This window comes from Nannospalax galili, unplaced genomic scaffold, assembly GCF_000622305.1.
Source record: "Nannospalax galili isolate Female #2095 unplaced genomic scaffold, S.galili_v1.0 scaffold100, whole genome shotgun sequence".
Taxonomy (NCBI): domain Eukaryota; kingdom Metazoa; phylum Chordata; class Mammalia; order Rodentia; family Spalacidae; genus Nannospalax; species Nannospalax galili.
The window spans coordinates 5706773-5718139 of NW_008352891.1; positions in this window are offsets into that span (position 1 = coordinate 5706773).

Below are 11367 nucleotides of genomic sequence, written 5' to 3' on the forward strand. Positions count from 1 at the left end.
ACAAACCCAAGTGGAGGTACACTACCAAAGGTCACACTGGGATTCTTTCAAGGGGCCACAGTCATGAAACCCCACTGAGGAAGCCTCTCAATGCTGAGAGATATAATGGAAAGAGCAAAAGTGGAGAACTGGCAATACATGGATGATGTCTGGGGCTGGGTTGATTGTATTGTGCTCTGTTCGTTTCCTAGTGTGATGAATGTGCAGTTTCATAAGACATTAGTTAACACTGGAGCAGGCTGGGTAGAGTATGAGGGACTCTGTACTATTCTTGCAACTTTGCAGTAAATCTACAATTATTGCAAAATAAAAAGGCCTTGTTTGTGTGTGGTTTTTTAATCATGCATAGTGGACTGGGAATATAGCTCAGTGGTAGAGTGGTTGCACAGCATCTCAAGACCCTGGACTCAGTTCCCAGCACTATGTTAAATAATAATGATAACAATAACAATGCATTGTATGAGATGGATCAGAACAGATTTTCCAGGTAGCTGCATGTGTGTTGTATGTGTACATGTGTATATGTGTGTGAATGTGTATGCAAATACATGTTAGAGAATAGAGCCTGCATGGCAAGTTGGTCCCAAGGAGTAGGCATGGAGAGCTAAGGGACTTATCAGTGTGGCTGGATCTGGGCATGGGAAGGAGTGCTACAGTCTGTGCACGAAAGCAGGGGTCTTGCTTGAAGGCTTTGGAAGGCTGTGCTGGGGAGCTGGGATTTCCAGAATAAAGAAACTGTATATTAGCCAAAGCCCTGACTGCCTGATTTGTCCAGTCAGCAGCCTTCTCTTCTGAGACTTTCCCAAGCTGTTCTCCATCCTAGCCTGCTAAGGCTCTTGTTCTTTGAGACCAGCTAAAAACTTTCAGCCACAGGGTACAGCCCATGTCCAGTTAGTTGGAGGGCTGCCTCTCTCTCCAATCACCTTTGGCTCTGAACCCCTCTTCCAGCTGATTCTTCTTTCTAGGTTTTAACTGTGCACAGTCCCCTTAGTTATGGTCCAATCCCTTCAAGGCTGAGTGTGTGAACGTGACTGGAGGTCAGGATGGAGAGGGGTACAATTGATGACTTAGGAAACTTCTCTCCCAAGAAGCTGGAGACTTTCTGTCCTCCTGGGAGTTGCTATCCATGAGTGCTACGACCCAGCTCTTCTCTTTCTTTGAAAGCCCTCACTCACTGAGTTAACTCTGTCTTTTTCTGACCCATTAGTGATCAAGCATTTGGTGCTCCTTCTACAACTACAGTGACACCCAGGTAGGGGAGCTCTCCCATAGTCATCTGCCAGCTTTCAAACCACCCTGTGTTTCTCCCTCTGCAGGAGCAGTGCACGGGACTATGGATTGGGTATGTAATAAATGCATGGCTTGCCCCATTGCAGGGCAAGTTTCCTGGCATGAGATGAGATTGAGCCAGGCTGGGCAGAAATCCCTCAGGGACTGTGGAGAGGATCCTTGCCCAGAGGTGGCTGGCTACTGAGGTCTACGGGTTAGTCATGAATTTTTTTTTTTTTTTACATTTCTAAAAATTACGTATGCACACATGCATGTTTGTGTATTCACATGCCACAGCATGTGAATGGAGGCCAGAGGACAACTCATGGGAGTTGGTTCTCTCCTTCTACCATGTAGGTCCTGATGTTTCGGTTAGGCTTAGCAGCAGGTGCCCTTACTTGCTGAGCCATCCCTCCAACCCCCCAGTCATGAGATTTGGATGGTTTTCAAAGGCACAGATAATGTTACAGACATAACTTCATATCTATGGGCTCTAGCTGTACCAACCACATATAAAATATTCAGTAAAAAATTGTGTCTATGCTAAACATGCACAGACAACCTTTTCTCTTGTCATTCCCTAAGCAATATGGTCTAGCAGATATTTATTCATTTGGCACTATAGGCCTTCTAGAGATGATTTAAAGCACACAGGAGGCTGCACACAGGTTCTACACTGGTACTGTACCATTTTAATACAAGAGACTCAAGCATCCACAGACTTGGGTGTACTGGGAAGGCCTGGAGCCAATGCCCCATAGATATTGAGGAATGACTACTTCACTGGCAGCCCCATCTGGCAGGCCTGGAAAGACCCTCCTCACTGTTTGCAGAGTTGCCTCTGAGATCTGCCATAAACTGTCTTTGAAGTCCTCAGCCTGTGACTCAGCTGGCTGGTTCTCTATTCCAGTGCATAGGCCAGCTCAGCAAGTGTGGGGAGCCTGCACACCCCCTCTAAGCTGGCAGCCCAAAGTATCATGGCCATGAGCCCAGAGGAGGGAGCCTCTTCTACATTCCTCTTCTTTGGGACATAGATTGTCTTTGCTTGGCTTTATTCAACAGCAGCAAAAGCCCCCAGTGTGCTCTGGCATTAGGAGGCAGCAAGGAGTTCATCCCTGGGCAGAGGAAGCCCTAGCAGGAAACACTCCATCCTCCACCCCTACCTCAACCTCTGGGTCTATCCAGCCTGCCTTCAGGTCTACACATTGGTCTACATGCTTACTCTAGGGGCTCTTTAACAGGGTCTTCCTGTTGGCATCTGTCCTTGTTGGCATGGCTGCTGGGGGAGAGGTACTTTCCAAGCTCAGGAGTCCCTAACTGTGGGGCACTGGGATCAGGCTGGCTCTGGTCCCAAGCAGAACTTCAGACCCAAGCTGTCTGATCTGAGGCCCAGCCCCCAGATCTGAGGCTGCCTAAGGAAAGAGCCCAGCACAGTTGGACTGTGATGCTAAGCCCTTGCAGACATATTTATTAGATCTTCATGATCACCCTAGCAGAGATCATTATCTCCACTGGAGGCAGGAAGAAGAGAGTGGTCCAAGAAATCCCATAGACAGTGGGAACCCGAGGTTTGTCTGGGACCCGTGTTTTCTGCAATAGCCCCATAGCACTAGGCTGGGAGTAGATACTTGGTCCCAGATATTCAGTTCTTAGGGTGCCTTCCATGGACACCTGGGGTGATGGGAAGAACTTTAGAGCCATATACAACTGGACCAACAGCATCTGTCTTAACCACTGTCTGTACTACACCCCAGTCTTTGGAGTCAGCACGTGGGAACAGGGGACAAGAAGGGTGTACTCTTAATGGATGAGTCCTAGAAGAGTAGCAGGGCTAGGCATGGGCATGAAGAGGGCAAGTAAGGCTGGAGGGAATGTAGGGCCAGTGGTCAGTGGCTCCAGGCATGGGTTAGGCTGGTTCTGACCCACTGATTGGATCCTCCCGGCCAGGCCTACTCTTGGCCATGCACAGGGTTTCTCAGAGTAGGGTAAATGGGAGAACCATGTAGCCAGTGATATCTCTGGCTTGCTGACTTTCTTCAGACTAGAATCACCTCAGAGCCTCCTCAGATAGAATACAGAAACTTGAGCTGATTGCCACCCAGCATCCCACCCTGTACAGCTGGGCAGGTGAGGGCCCTCTCAGATGTAGTCCCCCCAAATACTAATCCTTAATATACGAGAGTACCAGCTGGCATGGCATGGTGGTGCACGCTTTTAATCCCAGTATTCGGGAGGCAGAGGCAGGTGAATCTCTGAGTTCAAGTTCCAGGTCAGCTGGGGCTACAAAGAGACCCTGTCTCAAAAAGATGGAAAAAAAAAAAAAAGAGTACCAGATGGAGGCCTTAATGCAGCTAAACATAACTTAGACATATGACATTTTGGGGGTAAAAAATTGTACAAAGCATCAAATTGCCTGTGAGGTTAATTTTATTTGGGGCTTATTGTAGTTAACCTTGATTATAAACCTGAAGGGATCTGGAATCACCTAGGAGACAAAGCTCTCTAGATGTGTTTGTGAGCATGTTTCCAGAGAAGATTAACTGAGGGGGTAAGACCCGCCCTCAGAGTGGACTGTACCCTTCACTGGGCCTAGATGAAAAGATGTCTGAGGAAAAAACAATGTTGCCCATCTGTCTTCATCCTTCTGAGCCAGTGTGCCTACTCTGCTGCTCCTGCTGTTGACCTCCTCTTCTGAAATCAGACTCCAGTTTCACCAGCCTTCCAACATGGACTGAACATCAACAACTCTCCAGGATACTTCCAGGGAGGCCTTCAGTGTCAAATGGGACTGGTGAGTGTCCCAGTGGGACAGGCCAACAGCTATAACTAAAGCCCCAGCCCTCTTTTAACTTCTTCCTTTCTTTTCTTTTTTCTTTTTCAGAGACAGGGTCTGACTGTATATCCCTAGCTATCCTGGAACTTGCTATATAGACCAAGCTGACCTCAAACTCAGAGATCTGCCTGCCTGCCTCTGCCTCCTCAGTCCCAGGATTAAAGGTCTGTGCCACCAAGCCTGGTTCTGAATCCTATTTCTTCAGGAATTTCCCCAAACTGAGTTATTTACAGAATCAAGATGATGCCCCCATAAAACACATTTCTTACAGGCTATCAAAGCATCCTTGGGCTTAAAAAAATTATTTTTAACTTAACTGGGCCCAATCTTGTCCCAGAACAGAAACCAGTTTTGGGGAGAGCTGGGGTAGCATAGATCTTATGCTGGATGAGAAGGGGCCAGCTGGGTATCTCACACCTGTAGGGCCTGTGTCAATCACCTAGATACATAGGACCTATGGGAACCTTGACAGGGATGAGGAGAATAGAGCCCCTTAGGAAGTTTTATGTGGGAAATGGCACCACTGAGTTCCCATTCTGGGTTGCTACAGCTGGAGTAGTCCCAAGATGCCTTCGAGAGCATACTGTCCTACAGTGAGGTCCTCAAGCCCCTTTGGACTCCACCTCACTTTCCTGCTCAGCTGTTTCAGAGCAAGGGTTGGAGGCTGTTCAAGTTCCCAGCCTTCTGGCTTCCTGGCTCCAGTTTACAAAGCACTGACTTGGGAAGGAAGGGAGGGGACAGGGGTGTCTTGGCTGGTGATTTCCCCTGGGTAGAGGCAGGTGGGAATGGGTTCTGGGAACTGCTTATCACATAAGGCCTCCCTGGGGCCTTGGTTCTACTTGGGAAAATCCCCTTGGCCTACTGGGTGGGCCTGGTCACCACTTCCCCTGTAGAGGGGCGCACCCAGGCTAGTTGCCTCAACAGCCAGTATGTTGAGAGTAAGTGGCCTATGGTGACAGGTCCTTTCTGCTCTGTCTCTGTCTCCTTTTATAAGGGTGGTAGAACAGCCTGTGAATCTTCAAGCAGCCACTCTGCTTTTCAGCAGGTGCCAGAGGGGCTCTAGATGCCATGGTGGTCCTGACTAGACAATGCCTGAGGGGGGTCATTTCTATCTAAGATTGCCTCATTCATGTATAGTTCCCACTCTCCATTTAGAGAGTATAGAAGCGCAAAATTTCTCCAACCTAGTAGACATGGTACTCAATAATTCATTTCAGTAGACTATCATGAGGGCCAAGTCTGAGCTGGGCCTGTGGTCCTTGAGGCAGCCAGCTTTGTCAGTCATCCCAGAATACACAGTCCAGGGTAAAGATGGAGCCTAGTGACTCAAGAGTAACTGGGACAGAGGAACCACAAAAAGGAGAGGGCGCCTAAGGCAGACTGGACACACCCATTCCACTGGCCTCTAGGGTTAGAACCCCACCTTCTGGCCAGGTTTGAGCTGAGCATTATACAGGAAAAGGAGGGCAAAGGGGTATGTTTGCGTGTGTGGGGTGGGGAGGCTTGGGGGAGCAGAGAAGAGTGGGAGAGGGCCTGGAGCAAGCTGGGTATGGTGGCTCACACCTATAATCCCTGCGCTTAGGAAAAGGAGGTCTGGAGGAACAGGACATCAAAGTCATCTTCACTCAGTTACATGGGGACTTCAAGGTCAGCACTGACTACATGAGATCCTGTCTCAACAAAAAACAAAAACAGGAAAGGAGGTGGTGCACCACTGCCCTAGCAGATAAAGCTAGGTAAAGGCCCACCTGTCCTGTTGCTTGTGTCACTTTGCAGACATAGCCCACCCCCCAATTCTGGGCTGCTTAGTTAGCTGACTGTAGCTGCCAATAACAGTTACAAAATACCTCTACAGCAACCCCAGGGCACTGTCTGAGTAAACTGGGTACTGAGTCCAATCAACTTGACACAGAAAGGTCATTATCATACCTGGGGACTGAGAACTATTGAGGTCTTTGTGGGAGGGACAGACCAGTGCTGCAGCCTGGAGGCCTTTGTTTTCAGGCCTTGTCAGCCTGTCCTAGTTTGCCTTCTGTTGCTGTGATAAAACAGTGACCAAAATTAACTTGAGGGATGAAAGGGTTTATTTGGCTTATGGTCCATCTTTGAGGGAAGTCAAGACAGGAGCTCAAGGCAAGAACCTGGAGGCGGGAACTCAAGCACAGACCATGGAGGAATGCTGCTTACTGGTTTGCTCCCTCTGACTTGTTTGGTTACCTTTCTTATACAATCCTACCTGCCCAGGGATGGCACCGCCCACAGTGGGTTAGGCCCTCCTATATCAATTAGCAACAAAAAAATGCCCCACAGACAAGCCCACATGCCAATCTAATAGAGGAAATTCCTCAATTTTGACTACTTCCTAAGTATGTCTAGGTTTGTGTCAAGTTGACAAAAACTAACCTGCACAATTCACCTATTTTCAGTCTGACACACAAACACATTATTGTTAAACCATAACCTTTCCTTTCTTTGTCCCCAAGATTGCATGTTACTATCACAATATAAAACAACTTTAGATGTCCCACAGTCTAAAAATTGCAACATTTAACCCCCCCCCCAGCCAAATTGCAACACTTTAAAAGTCCAATAGACATCTCTTTAAAAATCCAAAGTCTCTTAACTGTTGGCACCTATAAAATTTTTTAAAAAAGTTATATACTTGCTTCTTTTAAGACCCAGCGCATAGTTACAACCAAATCAAAGCAACCGAAAATCTAACAGTGCAACTAGCTCATTATATGACATCTGGGACTCACTCATGATATTCTGGGCTCCAGAAGGCTTGGGTATCTCCCTGTCTCCAGCTCTGCCATCTGCAACACACACAGAACTTTTCTCCTAGGCTCAGACTGGCTCCATTCCAAACCTGCCACTAACCTTGGCAGATGTCCCATGGTCCTGGCATCTTGAATATCTTGGGGTCTCTACTGAGACTGAGGTTTCACCCTCACCAGTGGCCTCTCCTGGCCTCTTCACAGTGCCAAGCTGCTTGGCTTCTCCCCATGATCCCTTCAGTTCTGGGATCTACACTGAAACTGAGGCCGCACCTTCACCAGTGGCCTCTCCTGGCCTCTCTCTTGACCTTGACACACAGTGTCAAGTCTCATTTACTCTCCATGACCTCTTCATGCTTTTAAAACCAGTTCCATGTGAGAGATTCTTACACATTGTCAAGTTCAACCTCCAGTTTGAAATACAGCTTTATGGTCCCCTTCTGGACCACATCTTCTGTGTGTTGATCCTGAGGAAATACTTCTCAGAAGATCTCACCTCAGTGATGATGGGCTATTATCAATCACAACTGATTTTTCAGCCCCAGCTGACTAGCATCCATTGTCCCAGGAGAACAATAGTTTTACTTGTACAGGTTCTTAATTCAAATGTGTCACACAAATGACCCCAATAGAATCTTTAAAGACTCTCAAACTTCCCTTCGAAGCCTCCCAAGCTGGTCCTCCATCCTCTGCTTTTCTCTCAGCATTTTTTTTTTTGTTTTTAATTTTTAAAAATTTAATGTGTATCAGCGTTTTGCCTGCAAGTATGTAAATGTGCCCATGTCATGCAAAGCCTGTGGAAGCCAGAAAAGGGTGTCAGATCCCTTGGAACTAGATTACAGATGGATATTAGCCACCATGTGACAGGATGCTGGGAATTAAACCTGGATCCTCTGGAAGAATGACTGGTGCTCTTAATGCTGAGCCATCTCTACAGCCTCATCTCTCAGCATCCTTATCTTCCAAGCTTCACAGAACAGCTCATGTTGGTGGTTGGTGAGGGTACCAAGAATTCAGGCCTTTTCATTTGTTTGGGGCTTAGGGGGGTTGTGCTGATTAATATCCATTGCAGGGATGTGCCCCAGTTTGTCTATTCCATTTATCTGTCAATGTACATTTGGGTTGTTTCCAGGTGTTTACTTATTTGTTTTTATTTTTCCTGTGTGTGTTCTGGAGATAGAACCCAGGGCCTCATGAATGCAAGGCAAGTACTCTACCCCAAGTTACACCCCCAGCTCTGTTTTTGAAGACTAGGAATTAAGCTGCTGTGAAGATCTTCAAGTGCTGTGAAGATGGTCAAGTCTTCATGTGGGCATATGCTTTCATTTCTTTGTCTAAAATCTAGGAATGGCATTTGGGGGCCATATGGTAAATATATATTGTTTCTAAGAAGCCACGAAACTTGTTTTTCAAAGTGGTTCAACCATTTTGCTTCCCAATAGCAGTAGTGGACTTTCAATGCTCTGAACCTCACCAAGAGTGACTGTCTTCTTCCTCTTGATTCCCCTAGTGGACTTGGAGTTTCTTAGCATTGGGACATTAATTTGTATTTCCCTGATGACTAATTACATGTGCTGATTTGACCTTACGTATAAATCTGTGAAATATCTGATAAATAATCTGGCCAATTTTTAAAAAAATGCTGGGGTATTTGGAACACGGTTTAATGTCTAATATCATAGCACTTCATTCATGTACCCATCATATTTGTGTATGTATGTACACACACACACACACACACACACACACACATGCGTGCATGCACACATGCGAACTCAAGGTGTGCACAGCAACTTCCTTTTAAAACATAGAGAGGTCTACAATGTTGACATTCATCTCAATCTTACTCCAGGTGCTTGGCAGAGCCTGTGTATGTGGCATTTACAGCGCTGACACTGCATAGTCCCATTAATCCACATGACCTGTGATATGTGAGGATGTCACCAAGGAAATAAGTGACTTGTGATAGGGCCTGAGTCCAAATTTGTCCTGCTTGGAATCCAATGTCATTCATTTATCTACTTTCCCTAATGGCACACTCAGATCAGAACCACCACAAAATAAATAAAATAGAATAATAAAATTAAATAAATAAAATATAAAATAAAATAGAACAAAGGCCAAGCAGGGCATCTTACATCTGTACTCCTGAGGCAGAACACAAAGGCAGGGAAAATCTTGGGGACATGAGAAAGGAAAAAGAAGCCCTCACTCTGGAATCTAGCTGAAGCCTTCGGCAGCAGTAGAACAAGAATTCCAGTACAATTAACAACTGCTTGGGGCCTTCTCCTTTCCCAGCCATAAACCTGCAATTTTTTAGGAATGTGCAGAAAGGACATGTGCTAAACTCCTTGTGCAACCCAAGTGGCTCCTGGCTTTACTCTATCATATAATTCCATCCAAGGCATCTCCAAAGTCACTTTACATATCTCTCTTATCAAAAGAGAGAAAAGGAAAATTTCTCAGAAGCCATTTGAGATGTCATTTAAGAACCACCAAAGTGGAATATGTGGCTAATGTTAAGGCAATTAATTGTAACTCTCCCTTGAGGAGCCCATCCCCAGGTATGTCTTTTTGAGCACATCTCTCTTAGCCTTCATGTTGAAGCTTATATTAAAATCTCTAATAAAATCACTAACTCTGCTTTATCATCCATGTGAGATCTCAATGACAAGGTAGCCCTGCCTGCAGTGGTGGAGCTGACTGTAGATGCCAGTCACATCTACAAAACACCTCTGAAGCAAACCAAGATCACTGTTTGAATGAACTGGGTACCCAGTCCAGGCAAGGTGACACAGAAAGATCATAACTCCTAGGGACTAAGAGCCCCTGAGGTCCTAGTGGGCGGGTAAGACCAGCACTGCAGCCTGGGAGCCTTTGTTTTGGGGCCATGCCAGCCACATCCACCCATTCTCTGACTGCTGTTCTTACTTCTCACCCTGTGGCTTCCTATGGCTGCTGTAGTGGGCTTCACAGCTGCAGACAGGGCCACTTGGTCACTGGAACTTCACATGGATGGTGTGAGTACTGCTCCTCAGGTCCAGGACTCAGGAGCAGCCAGAACTCAGGGTCCTCTGATGGCCACAGTACTGAGCTAATGGAGGGGCACTGGAAACTCCCTTTCTTCTGATGCCAGCTTTGTGCTATAGACTTCTGGGTAATACCTGGTCTGCCTTCTCAAGTATGCTCAGTGCTCCAGCTGAGGTCTTATTTCTACCATTCCAAAGGAGAAGAGAAAACAGGTTTAGATGATAGCACACAGGGCTTGGCGTGAGACTCAAGTTCTTTATACCCTATAGGGGCCCTGAAGATAGGGTGGAGCCTGCCCAGCACTCAACCACCTGCTCTGAGCTCCAGCTTCAGTTCTCTGCAGGTTGTCCTCTGTTAGATGCAGGAGAGTCAGGCGGTGTGCTGGACTAGCTCACCCTTGCTCCCCTCAAAGATGGCACTTGTTGCTTCTCATTTCCCTGTTCTTGTGTAACTATTTCTGTGGTAAAAGATGTAAAATTCTATTCATTCTAGATAGGACACAGACAGACTAAAGAAACAATTCCACCTATGATGGTTTGAATGACGAATGCTCACTCCCCCCTCCCCCTTAAGCTCCAAGTATTTGAACACTTTGTCCCCAGTTGGTGGCACTGTTTTAAGAAGTTTAGGAAGTGCAGGTTTGCTAGAGGATGGGATTTGAAAGTTCATAGCCATGCCCCATTTCCAATTTCTCCCTGTTTCCTCCACATGTTTGAAGATGTGAACTCTTGGCTTTCTGCTCTAATTGCCTCCTGCCATGCAGCCTCTGCCATGATGGACTCTTATCCCTCTGGAACTGTAAGCTCAATAAACTCTTCTTTCTATAAGTTGCCTTGGTCATGGTGTTTTATCACAGCAACAGAAAAGTATTCAATACAGCATCCAAGTTCAGCTTGAGGAACCAGTGAGTTTACTGGAGTCACTTATAGGAAGATGGATGACTCAAAAGCAGTTACATCGATAGGCTCACCTCAACATGGATAATAACCCATCACTTGAGTGCATCATCTGAGTCCCACCCTCAGCCAAATATATCCTCTCTGTATATCCTAGCACCTCCTAAGACCACATGCAGCTAGGAAGCAGGAGGGAGTGCTGGGTAGTATCTCAGGTAGAGGGTCTGAAAACCTTTCTCCCTTCTATGAAAGAGTGCTGATAACTCTGTGACTGTTACACTAGACTTAGCTGTCACTATAGTATTTTGCTTATTTTATTGCTATGACTTCATGACCAAAGTGTTCCACAGGTTACCAGCACATTATCTGCTCCATGGTGGTGATGATAATCCTAAGCCTGGAGGAAATAGCTGTTCTACAACATCTGGTATCTGGTTGGTAGCTTGGAACCCACCCATATGGGAATATTTACACCACAGGACTTGGCAAGGGCTACAGATTAGCTGCTCCCAGAAAAATATTGTTTGTTAAACATTTACCAGCATATCACTTGCAAGTACAA